The sequence below is a fragment of the Chiloscyllium plagiosum genome, unplaced genomic scaffold (assembly GCF_037043375.1).
Source record: "Chiloscyllium plagiosum isolate Xiang-an unplaced genomic scaffold, Cpla_swu_hap1 HiC_scaffold_39, whole genome shotgun sequence".
Taxonomy (NCBI): Eukaryota; Metazoa; Chordata; class Chondrichthyes; order Orectolobiformes; family Hemiscylliidae; genus Chiloscyllium; species Chiloscyllium plagiosum.
This window is the reverse complement of record NW_028270177.1, coordinates 13800436-13816645: the sequence shown is the minus strand read 5'-3', so window position 1 is coordinate 13816645 and position 16210 is coordinate 13800436. Positions and strand designations below refer to the sequence as shown.

General features: G+C 42.4%; 1 pseudogene across 2 annotated transcripts; it reads right to left on the bottom strand.

Annotated features, from left to right (window-relative positions):
- Window positions 1–1377: 1377 nt before the first annotated feature.
- On the bottom strand, window positions 1378–10790 carry LOC122540942 (UDP-glucuronosyltransferase 2A2 pseudogene; annotated as a pseudogene). Of its 2 annotated transcripts, none has more exons than XR_015753859.1 (2): window positions 10560–10790; window positions 1378–4371 (listed from the first exon to the last, which is right to left on the bottom strand). The product of XR_015753859.1 is annotated as a UDP-glucuronosyltransferase 2A2 pseudogene, transcript variant X1 (transcript). The 2 variants fall into 2 exon arrangements; XR_015753860.1 differs by lacking the exon at window positions 10560–10790 and adding an exon at window positions 7734–7857.
- Window positions 10791–16210: the final 5420 nt, after the last annotated feature.

Genomic DNA, 16210 nt, shown 5'->3' with positions numbered 1-16210 from the left:
ACTTTTCAATGCTCATTCCTATGAACACAACCCCAGATACAGGTATAGTTTTGAAGACCTGATATACGAACATTTCCTATACTTAGGAGAAGCTACTTTATGGTGTTCTGCATTGTATTCCAATTTGCGTACAAATCAACTTGTGAATGTACTCAAGAATATACCCATTCACAATCTGGTTACTACCCACAAATCACAATAGGCTGCTGCTGATGTGGTTTTTATCACTAAATTACACCTTGGTCTGTCCCACTATTCTCCTGCTGCTTTCTGTTTGTATATTCTACATCCCACCTCACAACACCTCCTCACCTCACCTATAAAAATTGATGTTGCACTGAAAGACCACGTCAAATTGCTCACTGAGATAGTTTCACTAATTTTCTCCCTTGTTCTCTTACATTGTAACTTGCCATCTTCAATGAGTGACATCAATTTCTATCTCAATTCACCATGCTCTTTCTCCTCAGAATTTACTGCCTTCCTTAATCTCTCCCTTGGTACAAGCTCCCTTATCCCATTCTCTCGACCTTGCCTTCTCATATCACTTCTGCACTCTGACTGCATCAATCACAGTTACGGTAGCAGAATTACATCCTTTATTGTATGTTGTAGCTGTTTGTGCATTCCACAAAGCCGAATTGTCTTAAACCGGTCCAAATTACACTATCAAAGTCAGACAATAACGAAGGTATATGAGTTACTTTCCTTCATTGGGCAACATATTGCTGACAACAGCAGGGATGTAATGCTGGAAATATATGAGACACTGGTTAGGCCACAGCTGGCATATTGAGTACAAATCTGATTCCCACACCACAGGAAGTACGTAATTTCTCCAGAGACAATGTAGAGGAGATGTACAAGGATATTGTTGGAGTTTAAAACTGCAGCTATGAGGAATGATAAGGAAGCTGAGGAGTGACTTTATTGAGCTGTACCAAAATGATGAGAGGCTTGTATCGAATCAACACAGTAGAACCAGTTTCCATGAACAGAGAGGTCAATTACCAGGGGGGCACAGATTTACTGTGACTGGTAGAAGGACTAGAGGAGACATAAGGTAAGCCTCTTACCCAGAGAGTTGTGGGTGGCTGGAATTTAATGCCCAGTTTGAAAGGTGATGTGGAAACTATCATCTCATTGAGAAGGAACCTGGATATGCACCTGAAGCACTGTAAATTACAAGACCACAGGTCAAGTGCTAGTAAATGTGATTAGAATGCACGGCAGTTTATTCAATCGGCACAGACACAAATGAACGAATGGATTCTCTCTGTGCTGTAACATTTCTAAGGTACAATGGAAACATTAGGATACATGTGTGGAAAAGTTAACCTCTATACATTACAATCATGAAAGACAGAAAAACAAAAGCATGCTGCAATGATTCTTTATTAATTTCGATGACTACCATTACCAGTATTAGGGTAGTAAGGATATCTAGAACTGACCAACAAGGAAATATCAAGCCAGTAAACACCAAATGAACCATGCAGCAATTGAGGAAGCATTTCTCATGATGCTGTATGGCTCAATAACTTGCCAGAACAACATTAAAACTAAAGCAACATGTGACAATAGACAATAGACAATAGGTGCAGGAGTAGGCCAGTCTGTCCCTCGAGCCTGCACCACCATTCAATATGATCATGGCTGATCATCCTTAATCAATATCCTGTTCCTGCCTTATCTCCATAACCCTTGATTCCACTATCTTTGAGAGCTCTATCCAATTCTTTCTTAAATGAATCCAGAGACTGGGCCTCCACTCCCCTCTGGGGCTGAGCATTCCACACAGCCACCACTCTCTGGGTGAAGAGGTTTCTCCTCATCTCTGTCCTAAATGGTCTACCCCACATTTTTAAGCTGTGTCCTCTGGTTCGGCACTCACCCATCAGCAGAAACATATTTCCTGCCTCCAGAATGTCCAATCCTTTAATAATCTTATATGTCTCAATCAGATCCCCTCTCAATCTTCTAAACTCAAGGGTATACAAGCCCAGTCGCTCCAGTCTTTCAGTGTAAGGTAGTCCTGCCATTCCAGGAATTGACTTCGTGAACCTACGCTGCACTCCCTCAATAGCCAGAATGTCTTTCCTCAAATTTGGAGACCAGAACTGCACACAATACTCCAGTTGTGGTCTCACCAGGGCCCTGTACAGCTGAAGAAGAACCTCTTTGCTTCTATACTCAATCCCTCTTGTTATGAAGGCCAGCATGCTATTAGCCTTCTTCACTACCTGCTGTACCTGCATGCTTACCTTCATTGTCTGGTGCACAAGAACACCCAGATCTCTTTGTACTGCCCCTTTACCTAAATTGATTCCATTTAGGTAGTAATCTGCCTTCCTGTTCTTATATGTGGTATAAGAAACCAAAGGTCCCAACAAGCTGACAATGAGTTGGAGTGGAAATGGTGAGTTTTTGAAAACAGGTGGGATGGGGAAATGGCTGGCACTGCTAATGATTCCAAGATGTTCTATATTTTCATCTATATTCTTCAACACTTGTGAATGAATGTGATGGTTAATTGTACATATGTGGAAATACATGTTGCTCTTCCCTGTAAAATTTAAGTATTGCATTTCCATGTCCATATCTGCACAAAAGGACTATTATAGGCTGATACACTGCCAAATTCTAATGCTAATCATTTGCCTTCTGCATTTAAACTCTCTTATTTTAAAATTGGAAAAATTCAAAGCTCCTCTTCCAGTCTGAAAGACTCAACATTACTGAATTTTTAGTTTACTCTTCCAAACAATGCTACAAAGTTTCTTCAACAGGACAACTGTCAGCCCTGTAACCATGAGGAACAAAGACACCAGGAAGATCATCACATCTACACAATAGTAAACGTACCAGGGGAGTCGGTAAGATTCTGAGCGCAAATGTGCTGCCCCTTTGTGTCGGGCAACATACTCAATCCAGAAAATAGCTCTCTCCATTGGAGACTCGGGTTGGTCTCTGTGGAGAGCAGAGAGCTTCTGCATGTTCTCCCGATAAGATGTGTCATATATAACCTCATTAAGTGCCTGCAATAGTTGTGTTGACTGCATGGTTGCGACATTAATCACTTTTGCAGCACCTCGGATTTCAAGTCTGAGTAAATTATCAAACTGGTCAAAAAGCAGAGGTATGCCAACTACTGGCACCCCGTGATAGATGGCTTCATAAACTCCATTGGTGCCACCATGGGCAATGAAGGCTCGTGTCTTTGGGTGTCCTAGTAGATCATTCTGAGGGATCCATTTTGCTAGTAGGGTATTATTTCCAATGTTGGGAGGAATTTTTCCATCATTTCTCCAGATTACCTTCTGAGGTACTTGAGCAAGAGCCTCTGCTATTTGCATTGTAATATGCATTGGCAAAGAGCTGACAATGGTCCCCATTGACATGACAATAATCCCATATTCCCCTGAGGACTGGACAAACTCCTCCAACTCTGCCTCTAAAGGTTTGGATGGTTTACATTGGAATCCTCCAACATAAACAATATTTGGCATGGTGGGTCTTGGGAATTCAAATATAAAATCTACTCTCATCAGCCACACATCTGCCCTTAGGAGAACAGTCTCAATGTCTGTGTCTGGGCTCAGATAGCGATGGCAGAGTTCATTATAAATTGGCTGAATGACAAACATTGAAGCTGCTAACTGAAGAAGATTTTGAAATACATTTTGCATTCTTTGCAGAAAACTCATTTTGCTTGTATATTGTGATCCAGGGACTGGGATGTATGAAAGTGGTGATGGGGCAGAGAGGAAATGAGCTTCCCCACTAGTGAACCATCGAACATTGTACACCAAAGGAATTTTTAAATAGTAAGCAAGCATTGGACCTGTACCAAAAGCAGGATCAGTAAGTACTAAGTCAAACTTAGCATCTTCAAGTTGCCTCAAAACAGCTTCGTTATTAAAAATTGCAGTGGTAAGCTCTGCAGCACAATGATGGTATGAATACAAAGTGGACCAAAGCTGATATCGTAGCTGAACAAAGGCCCATGGTGTCCAACCATTCTTTAAGGCATTCAAAGCCTTTTGTAGATATGTTTGTATCAAACTTTCCGTTTCTTTTTGGCTAAGGCATTCTCGTAGTTGAACCATTACAGACTGATACATATCAGACATCTCCTTTATGTACCAAGCTGTGGAGGAATGAAGTACAGTGATATTGTGTCCATGAAGTTTCAGTTCTTCTGTTAATATTCTCATATTAATCCAATGACTTCCATCAACTGGAACAACCAAAATATCAATTCCATGGGTAACAGGACAAAACACAATGATGATGGTAAGAATACTTGTAGCCAGTAATTTATTTTTCCACCTGGAACAATCCATATTGAGAAAGACTGACATCCAGGTCCTGTGAGAGAATTAAATAGAGGAATTTGTGATACAAAGTAAATTTTCAGAGTGACATTTCTGCAGCTTCCACTCTTTTAATATCTATACAATGTTCTGCTTAGACAAAGTTAGATTTGTGACAGTTTTCAGATGTTAGATCAGAATTCTTAATTCCATACCAATAAATTCTGAGGAAAGGTCATTCAAACTTAAATGTGAACTCTGATTTCTCTCCACAGATGCTGCCTGAACTGCTGAGCTTTTCCAGCAATTGCTGTTTTTGTTTCTGATTTACAGCATCCGCAGTTCTTTCAGCTTTTAATTCTGTTGAGTTTGCAGCTTGTGACACAAGTTTAGCAAGTTTCATCAACAACCCCAACAATTTGTTTTCCAGTTATCAATATATTAATACATTGTCCAAAGGACTGCTATAAAGCCAAGATTTGATACTGAGTCACATTTGCTGTTATTAGAGTAGATGGTTAAAGAGATAGACTTTCAGAAGTTACTTAAAGGAGCAAAGAGCGGTAAACAGTTGAGGGAGAGAATGCCAGAAGTTAGTGCTTAGGCAGGCTGTAGATACATAGTCGAAAAATGTGGCACTGGAAAAGCACAGCAGATTAGGCAGCATCTGAGGAGCAGGAGAGTCGATGTGTCAGGGATAAGCCCTTCATCACACCTTTTGACTCTGACTCTCCAGCTTCCGCAGTCCTCACTTTCTCCACAGACTACGGATACAGCCAACAATGTTGGGGCAATTAAAATTGAGAGTGTTCAAAACCAGAATAATGTAAGTGCTAAGAATGTGGGATTGGAGGAGATCGGTGAGAGAGGGTGGAGTTTAATAAAAATGAATGAGAATTATAAAATTGAGGCATTGCTTATTTAGTTAAGCAGTGCATATAAAGGTGATGGGTAAATGGGACTTGGTGAGAATAAGGACATTGTCACTGGAGTTTTGGATGACCTCAAGTTTATGGAAGGTGAAATGCAGAAGGCTGGCTCGAGGTGCCTCAGAAAAATTGAGCCGATAACAAAGAGGTGGATGAGAGTTCCAGCATAGAATAGCAGATCAGCTGTCTTAAAGTTGGCACGAAATCTGATTAGATGTTCATCTCAAATAGGACAACAAGAATGTGAAGAATTCAGAAGGCTGGCTAGAGGTGCCTCAGAAAAATTGAGCCGATAACAAAGAGGTGGATAAGGGTTCCAGCATAGAATAGCAGATCAGCTGTCTTAAAGTTGGCACGAAATCTGATTAGATGTTCATCTCAAATAGGACAAAAAGAATGTGAATAATTCAGAAGGCTGGCTAGAGGTGCCTCAGAAAAATTGAGCCGATAACAAAGAGGTGGATAAGGGTTCCAGCATAGAATAGCAGATCAGCTGTCTTAAAGTTGGCACGAAAGCTGATTAGATGTTCATCTCAAATATGACAACAAGAATGTGGGCAGAATTATTCAGCCCCAGTCAGATGCAAAGGAGGGGCATGAATTCTATGGCTCTGCAAACAGAGTTTACAGTGTGGACAGAGACAGTGGCTTTGGTCTTCCTAATATATCCTAATATATAATTGATGGAATTTTCTAATTATCATGTATTAGATAGCAGACAAAATAGTTTGATCATGTAGCAACAGTGGAGGAATTGGAAGTAGTGCAGTAGTTAGGTACAACTCGGTCATGTCAGTGGCATCAGACAAATTCAAGCTGTGGATTGAGATATTGTTGCCATGGAACCGCATGTAGATAGGAACCAGGAAGCAGCCAAGGACAGGTCCCTGGGGACACCAGAGGAAACAGTGTGGGTGTTCGAATGGGTCATTGAAGTCAGAGGACTGGAAAATGGCTAATGTAACACCCTTCTTTAAGAAAGAAGGGAGGCAGAAGAAATAATCTATACTCCAGTTAGCCTGACCTCAGTCATTGGTAAGATTTTAGAGTCCATTAGTAAGAATGAATTTCCAGAGTACTTGGATGAGCATGGTAAAATAGGGCTGAGCCAGCACAGCTTCATCAAGGGAAAGTCACACCTGACAAACCTGTTAGAATTCTTTGAGGAGGTTATAAGCAAGTTATGCAAAGGAGAGCCAGTGAACATGATTTATTTGGATTTTTGGGAGGATTTTGACAAGGTACTAAACAGGAGGCAGCCAAATAAGATATGAGCCTATGGTGTTAGAGGCAAGGTACTGGCATGGTCAGAGGGTTGGCTGACTGATAGAAGGCAGAGCATGGGATGAAGGGGTCTTTTTCAGAATGGTAGCCAGTGATTAATGGAGTCCTCTAGGGATCAGTGATGGGACAATGAATATTCATGATATATATTAATGATGCGGACAAAGGAACTGAGGGCATTGTTGCTGAGTTTGCAGTTGGTGCAAAGACAGGTGGAAGGTCAGGTAATGTTAAGAAGGAAGGGAGGTTGCAGAAAGACTTGGATAGACTAGGAGAGTGGGCAAAGAAGTGGCAGATGGAATACAATGCAGGAAAGTATAAGGTTATGCACTTTGGTGTGAAGAATAGAGGTGTAGATGTAGACTATTTTCCTAAATGGGGAAATAATTCAGAAATCTGAAGCTCAAAGGGACTTGGGAATCGTAGGCTCTCAAAGGAGTCCTGGTGCAGGATTATTTTAAGGTTAACATTCAGTTGGCAGTTAAGAAGGCAAATGCATTGTTAGCATTCACTTCAAGAAGATTAGGATACAAGAGTAGAGATGTATTGCTGAGACTGTATAAGGCTGTGGTCAGACTGCATTTTGAGCATTGTGAGCAGTTTCGGCTTCATATCTTAGGAAGGATGTGCTTGTGCTGGAGAGAGTCCAGAGGAGGTTTACAAGAATGATGCTAGGAATGAAGGTCTTGTCATATGAGAAGTGGTTGAGTTCTGGGTCTTTACTCAATTTTGTTAGAAGGACAGGGGGAGATCTGATTGAAACTTACAGTATACTAGAGGTAGGAGAAAATTACTGCAGATGCTGGAATCTGTACTGAAAACAATCAATGCTGGGAATCACAGTGGGTCAGACAGCATCGACAGAGAAAAGGCTCTCTCTCCGTGGATGCTGTCTGACATATTGTGATCTCTAACATCAGTTGTTTTCAATATATTGAGAGGCTTGGATGGACTGGACATGGAAAAGATGTTTCCATTAGTAGGAGAGACCAGGACCTGAGGACACAGCCCTTTAGAGTGAAGGGACAACCCTTTAGAGTGAAGGTGAGGGGGAATGTCTTCAGCCAGAGGGTGGTTAATCTGTGGAACTCATTGCCACAGAAGGCTGTGGAGGCCAAGCCATTGTATTTAAGACTGAGATGGATAGGTTCTTGGGTCAAGGGTTATGAGGAGAAGGTAGAAGAATGGGTGTTGAGAAACATACCAGCTCTGATTAAGTGGCAGAGCAGATTCATTAGGCTGTATGGCCTAATTCTGATCCTATATCTTCTGGCCTTACGGATCACTGGACTCCAAATATTAACTCTATTTTCTCACAATAGATGTATCCTGACCTCCGGTGTTTCTTCTGCACTCCCTGTATTTGGAACAGTTGTGAGAGATCAAAAAGAAGCTCATTATTAATACCTTAGGTTGAGATGATAAGAATGGAATGCAGTAGTCTGACCCAACTGGGCAACAGTGGAGATGCACTGGAGGAGGATGGTGTGATCAAGTGTGTAAAAGATAGTGAACTAGTTGAGAAGTGCAGGGAAGGTAAGTTTACCATTACTGCAGTTACACAAAATGTCATTTATGACATCGATAAAACCCAATTTGTGGTTGTGGTGGGGGCCAACAACCTCTTTTGATTAGATTCAAGTTTGGGTTTCCAAGCAAAATGGGCAAGGATTTCGGAACTGACCAGCTCTTAAAAACTTTGGAGAGGAAAAGGAAATTTGGGATGCGTTGCTAAGTCCACAAAAGCAGGAGCAACAAGATTGTATTTAAAGAGGGGGCAATGAAGGCAGAGTTGAAGAGGGGACATTGAAAATATCAACTAATGTGGGAAGCAGGAGAGGAAATTAGGTGGTCAGTAGTTCATGGGAATAGAGTCATGGTGAGTTGGTACAAATGGATTTCACGGTTGAGATGAGCATAAATGTAGAGAGGAGAGAAACTACAAAAGAAATGTGAGATCAGGAATAGGGGCGGAGGAAGCTGTGGAGACAGTTTGACCTACTAGGTTCCTGAGAGGAGGGAAGCTATATAGGGTAGCCAATCAGATGTTCTGCCCATCATCATGACAAAGATGAGCTCTGTGCAGTTACTGTTAGAAATGATCATGGCGAAGGTGGGAGAGAGCACATTAAAATACAATATGTCATAGAGAATAGATAAGTAGGGGAAGAAGAATACCCTTTGCATTTCAGTATGATCCTCTGAGCAGCTGGAGGAGCACCCATTAGTTTTTGGAATAAAAACAAAGTGCTAGAAAAATTCAGCCGTTCTAGAACAGCCAAAGTGTCACACTGAATTCCAAACTGTTTCTCTTTCTGCAGACACTGCCAGACCTGCTGAGTTTCTCAAACAATTTTAATTTTTCTTTCCGATTTCTAACATCTACAGTAGTTTGCCTTTTTACGTTAGAGCTTGAAGTGGATCAACTGGATCTGGCAGTGAGCAGTATGAGCTCAACTGACTATTAACCTGGTAACTGAGTGGTTTCAGTGATCCTTTAGCGAATTTCTCTGTTCCTCCTCTCGAAATGTGGGTCATTTGGCAAGGTCCAAGATATTTTTCTCCTCATATAGCCTTCGACTTCAACCACAAATAGAGTATGATATAAAAAAAGAAACTTTAATATCCATCTCACTATCTCAACTCAAATCAAATTTCAGTGGGAGTAGGTCAGTTCACAAGAGCATTTTTTCAGGAGAAAGTGAGGACTGCAGATGCTGGAGATTAGAGTTGAGAGTGTGGGGCTGGAAAAGCACAGCGGGTCAGGCAGCATCTGAGGAGCAGGAGAATCAACGTTTCAGGCATAAACCCTTCATCAAGAATTAGGCTTTTTTTTGTCAATACATTCCTCGAATATTCTGTCCCAGTCCGTCACCATCTTTTTGGAAAATGAAACGCACAAAGTTATTGGTTTACTTTATTAAAACGCACATTGAACCAGATGTAAGACTATGACTCGTGTCCTTTGTTTGGAACACAGTGAGCAAATTAGTCCAGAATTTGACTCTGTTTCTGATTGTAAGGGCGAGATAGGCTGCCTTTAAGTTCCTGCTTAGTTTTGAACCTCGAACAACAGATGTGAGGCTGAATGGGAGCCAATTGTTCATCCCTGTTCTGCAGTAAATGGAAAAATTAAACATAAAATGCTGCTACCTTTTACTTGCCATTGAGCAGCGGAAAAGCTTTTGCATTGTCAGTGCTTCAAGATACTTGGGGAAAATAACTGTTTAGTTTATGAGGGCAAAAGGACAAAGTCTAACTGATTTTGTAGTTCTGAACATTTGATTTATTGTTCCTCGAATTACAAGTTGTTCTGCCCTAGCATGACTCAAGTAATAACCCTACTCTTGCTTAGTTCTGTTTGATATGATTATCCCTAGTCCTTCTGAATTATTATGTTTTTAATTAAATTGCTGTGATAAGCAAGCCAACACAAACTGAAACGATTTGAAATGCTCAGCAGGTCACGCAGTATCTGACGCAAGAGAGATTTTTTGAAAAACTAGAGTGAACTGTGACTTTTGATCAGAATCTGAAATGTTAACTCTACTTCTGACTCCGCAAGTGTGATTAGACCTGCAACATTTTCTCCCCACCCTCAGCACTGACAAATTTCTAACAACTACAGTGTTTTTCTTTTGATTGTTAGAAGGGGACTTCCATAAAAGGTTTTAAGCCCATTCTCCATTCTGGCACAGGGTCTGTTTGTAACCTTGTGAGTGATGGATGTTAATTCTATTGCCAGCAGTAGACTACAGCATGTATATGCATGGCTTGGCTTCACAGAGGTATTGAGGTTCTTCAACACTTTGGGAAGGAGGAGTAGCATCAGAATGTGTTTAGCTCTGTCACGTCAGTTTGGGAGTTGTTCAGCTAAGCTGTTGGATGTAAGTGACTCTTAACTACCCTCTGCACTGTCCAAAAAGGGCAGTTTGGAGTCGGCAACAAACAGCAGAATTAGGCTACTCAGCCTATCAAGTCTGTTCTGCCATTTAATTGTTTGATCTGTTTCTTAACCCGATTCTCCTACCTTATCTCTGTAGTCTTGTCAGTTCCTCAGGCTTGCAAGCGATGTGCCTGTCCCACGCAAGAGTAAAAAATAACTCTGATATGTCAATAACTAGCTTAACTTCCTGTTATGTTAATCAATGCCAACTGAACCAACTACTTTTAGCTGATTAACAGTTAATTGGCAATTCTCTGTTTAATAATACAATCTACCTTTATAATCATTTCATAATACAGACTTGAGTATTGTTGAAAAAGGGAACATTTTGCTGAGACTTTTTTTTAATCTTGCATTCATCAGAAAATACCAGAGTAAAGGAAAAACAACATTTGTATTGTATGAGATGAGAGCTCTGATTGGTTGGCAAATGAACTATATTGTTAGTGGTGTTGCCATGGAGAATTAATACTAACACCAGCTGACTATAAAGCAGTATTTAAATTTTAAAGCAGACTGGCTCTGTTCAAGGCATTTCCTAAGAAATGAACTGCAGAATTGTGGTCACTCAAATTTTAGTTGAAAAAGCACAATATGTGTACATAAGTCTGTATAGACTAGGGCACTGTGAATTAAAAGATGTAGTGCCACATTGTGAGTGTGACTAACAATTCTAGATACACCTCGTCACAGCTAGACAGGTCTAGCTGCTCAAAGATAGATTCCCTGTTTGAGTTCTGCATGGTCTCGGGCAGATTCACTGAAGTCAACCCCCCCAACAGTCTGCAGCAGAATTCTTCTCTGACTATTGCCTCCTGCTGGCTGCCTGTCATCTACAGGATGACCAGCAGGGTGATGAGGGAACATGGAAGCTGAACGTGAAACTATTGATCCCAGAAAACATTGGGCACCTCAAATGGGATTACACAGGTTAGAGAAGCTTGAAGCCCACCTTTTAGTCTCCAGCAGACTAGTGGGAATCAGTCAAAGGGAACAAACGTTCTTTATCAGCAAAGATGTTCAGAAGGCAAGAAAGAGGCAGGCAAACCTGTCCAAACACCAGAAAGCCATGCAGAACCTCATCCTGCTGCAGACTGTGGGAGTTGATGTCATAGAGAATCTCCAGAATGCGAAGAACCAGCAAGCTTCTCTCTTTGCCTCGGAGGCCACCAAGATAATCTTCTGGTCCAGGATCTGCACCGTGGAGCAGGACGAGATGTGCTCATGTTTCTTCTTCCAGAAGGTGCACAAGGAGAACTCTGTGCTCAGCAGCCTGAACGATAAAGATGGCTTGGTAGCATCATCCCAGTCTGACATCATGAGGATCAGCAAATCCTTTATGCCAGACTGTATGACATGGGCCTCCAAACAATGCAGCCTCCCAGTCATTCCTGTCTTCTGTCACCCCATCTACAAGCAGAAGGGGGAAAGGAAGGAAATTAGAAATCAGCGACCATTATCATTGCTGAATGCAGACTACAAAATTCTGTCTAAGGTCGTTGCCAACCAGATCAGGTCTGCTGTGGGATTGGTGATTCACCCCAACCAAACCAGTGCGATACTGGGCAGGATGATACCAGAGAGCCTCGTGCTCCTCAGGGATATGATTGCCTACATGCAGAACAGGGGGTGGACATCTGCCCCATCAGCCTGGACCAGGAGAAGGCTTTTGACAGGATATTGCACACCGACATGTGGGACACACTCTCCAAAATGGGCTTTCGGGAGGGAAATCTGCAATTGGACCCGATTGCTCTATACCAACATCGTAGTGCAGTCTCAATCAATGGAGGGGAATCAGAAAGCTGATCAGGTCTGGAGTCAGTCAGGGGTGCCAACTCTCTCCTGTCTTGTTTGTGAGTTGGAAAGCGCTTTTTGCGGAGTCCATCAGGAAGGATGCACATCCAAGAGAGGTGACTTTTCCAAGCAATGGAAGCCTCCAAGTCAAAGCCTCCCAGTACATGGATGACTTTGTTGTTTTCTGCTCAGACCTGCTGTCAGTACACAGACTCATGAGCATCTACAACCAGTTCAAACTGGCTTCGTGAGCCAAAGTAAATTGAAGCAAGAGTGAGGCCATGTTTTTTGGGAACTGGGCCAATCAATCCATCATCCCCTTCACCCTCAGGACAGATTACCTGAAGGTGCTGGGTATATGCTTCAAAAGGACAGGGACATGCTCAAAATCTTGGGAGCAACGCGTCGCAAAAGAAAAACTGGTCTTTTGGAAGCACTGCTACCTCTCCATTGTGGGTAAAACCTGATTATCAGGTGTGAGACACTCTTTCTGTTGTACATTGTGCAGGTATGGCTCATTCCCCAAAGTTGGATTGTTTCAGTAACCCAAGCCATTTTCATTTCATTTGGAGGTCTAAGATAGTCTGTGTCTGCAAGGACTCCATATACAAAACTGTGCTTAAGGGGAGGAAGAACATACCCAACATTGCCCTCATCCTGATGGCCACCTTTTGTGCAGCTGCATCAAGCTTTTAGACCCTTGGTATCAGATGTCACTATGCACTGAGGTTCTACCTGTCTCTGGTGTTGCTAAGGATGGACCGGCCTCATTGCTGTAAAACACTCCAAGAAGTTGGGCTATTCCGTATCACCTGTCCTTCGTAGAAAAATTTGCCATAGAAAACACCTCTGACCACAATGCATCAGGAAGTGGTCAGCACATATCATCCTTGAGACCCTGAGGGAATATGAGAGGATGGATCCTGTCAGGTGGTTCCCTGAGCAGACTGTCAAAGTCATTTGGCAGAATGCATTATTACCAGAACTTTTGAAAGAGCACCAAGACATCGCTTGGCTGGTGGTGAGATGGGGATTGCCTGTGAGATCCTTAATGAATGCCTGGGCTCTCTGCACGCAGCCCTCAAAGCAGCTGTGGAGGGGTAGGGTAGAGACTGTCACACATCTCCTGCTGGACTGTGCCTTTGCAAAGGGAGTCTGGAGAAAGATGCAGTGGTTTTTGACGAGGTTTATCCTGGGCAGCTCTGTGACGTGGGACTCTGTGCTCTACAGTCTGTTCCCCAGGAGGCACACCGAAACAAACATCGGCTGTGCCTGGACGACCATCAATTCGCAAATGACGCTCTTTGGTGGTCTTGTTGGTCTTCCAGAGGGAGGAGTTGACCCTGACTGGATGTTGCAGACTGGCACATACGTGCTGAGGGACTCACTAAAGCTTGGGGCAGCTGCTGCCGAGGCAAAGTGGGAAAGACCACTGTCTGAGGTCTTCTTGCTGAAGGTAAATGGGTGTCCATTCAGTTATTGGACCCTCCCAGTGTCTCAAATATATTTAAATATTAGTATTGTGTGTGGAAGAGAGGTCTTTGGGTTTTTTGAATAGAGTCAAAGTCCAATGTTTTGCCTGATTATTTGAACTGCAACTGTATAGAACCAAACTGCTTTTGTGACAATGTATGTATGCACAGAGATTTTTATGAATAAAGTATATTTTTGAAACAAAAAAATCCTAAATTCGTTGTTCACATACTTCCTTGCACGTTCAGGTTTACATTAGTAAGAGTTGCTCAATCACAGAATCACTCTAATATTTGACATAGTGATGTGAGTTTTACAAGCACAGGCCGATTTTGTGTGTTCAGCATCTTGATTGTTATGAACAGCTGAAGGGATATGTTGTTTGCTATGTTCTGTAATAGTACATACCTCTAACATAGCTGGCATTAAACTGACACTGAAATTCATGTCCCCCATTACTCATTTATTTGATAAGCAAAATAACTTTAGAGGTATCTCATCCTTCTAGGGGTGGCACAATGGTTCAGTGGTTAGCACTGCTGCCTCACTGCGTCAGGGACCCAGAGTCAATTCCACCCTCAGGTGACTGTGTGAGTGAAATTTGCACATTCTCCCTGTGTCTGTCTGGGTTTCTTCTAGGTGCTCCGGTTTTCTCCCTCAATCCAAAGATGTGCAGGTTAGGTGGATTGGCCATGCTAAATTGCCCACAATGTCCAGGGATGTGCAGGTTAGGTGGATTGGCCATGCTAAATTGCCCACAATGTCCAGGGATGTGCAGGCTAGGTGGATTGGCCATGCTAAATTGCCCACAGCGTCCAGGGATGTGCAGGCTAGGTGGATTGGCCATGGGAAATGCAGGGTCACGGGGTAGGGTACGGGGTGAGTCTGGGTGGGATGGTCTTCAGAGGGTCGGTGAGAACCCCAATGGGTTGAATGGCTTGTTTCCACGCTGTAGGGATCCTGAAGTAGATTGGCAGTTTTCAGGATCAAATGTACTGGCCTTTATCCCATTCATGATTTTGCACTATCTGTGGTGACAAATGTCCTGATGAGGTAGCCAGAGTTGTGAGTGGGGTGTTGGAAAAGCACAACAGGTCAGGCAGCACCCGAGGAGCAGGAGAATTGCCATTTTGGTCAAGAAACCTTCCTGATTAAGGGCTCTTGCCCGAAACGGCGATTCTCCTGCTCCTTGGATGCTGCCTGACCGGCTGTGCTTTTCCAGCACCACACTCTTGATTCTGATCTCCAGCATCTGCAGTCCTCACTTTCTCCTGATTAGGTAGCCACCCCATCCCCCAGGATAGCTTTGATGCATCTTATTTTAGCATCATGAAAATAACTCATCTGCACTTGATACCTAACCTTTATCTTTTATCTGTTCAACAGTAGCAGTAAAAACAAGTTCACAAGAATGTCAAGGTGAGAAAGAGTGAATGACTGTTCTAATCAAGAGTTACGGTTTAATTATTTTATCACTTTAAATATATTACGCAAAATGTTTCCCTACTTCAGGGCATAGACCTTCACAGAACACGTGATGGTGTCTTTTTGCAATGTACATCAGAGTGAACACAGTAGGAACATGCAATTTTTATGGAACAGTAAAAGGTCATTCATCTATATCATCTGAACAGCCTCATCTTATCTTCCAGGTTTTTGTTGTAGCCTTGTAAGTTTGGATACTTCAAGTGCATCTCCAAGTACTTTTTCAAAAACAAAAAGGGGTCTTAATTAAAAGCAAGTGTCTGGTTACCGAACCCTTCAGAGTCAGACTGGAAACAGCCTTTTAATTACAAAAACAGCCATCAATCTTGTGCCTTCCTGCCCTTGAACCAATTGCAGGATCCGACTTGCCACTTTCATCCAGCTCCCATGTGTTTGTAGTTTTCTGTCCAGTTGGCCATGGGAGACTTTGAGGAGAAAGTGAGGTCTGCAGATGCTGGAGATCAGAGCTGAAAATGTGTTGCTGGAACAGTGCAGCAGGTCAGGCAGCATCCAGGGAACAGGAGAATCGACGTTTCGGGGATAAGCCCTTCTTCAGGTACCTCAGAACAGAGATGGGAGAAATTATCATGGGGGGGGGGGGGGGGGGGGGGGAGAGGTGGTGAGGAAATGACTGTGGCACTAACCTAATATTTTGTGCCAGTCTTCACAGGAGAAGACACAAATTACACGAAATATCCAGGGGCTAAAACAAGTGAGGATGTTATGGTAATAAATAATAGCACAGCAAATGTATGAAAAAAATCTTAAAGGATAAATAGCCATTATATACCTAGGATAAGAGTGATGCTTCCACATTTAGTGGGAATGTAAGCAATGCAGAGGAGAGTAATTTGACATAGTCAGAAATCTATGTCTGAATGAGACAATGGTTATTTGAGGAACAAATTAGATTATGTTGCAAATCATAGAATTCTTACAGTGCAGAAAGAGGCCATTTGGCCCGTTGAGTCTACACAGAC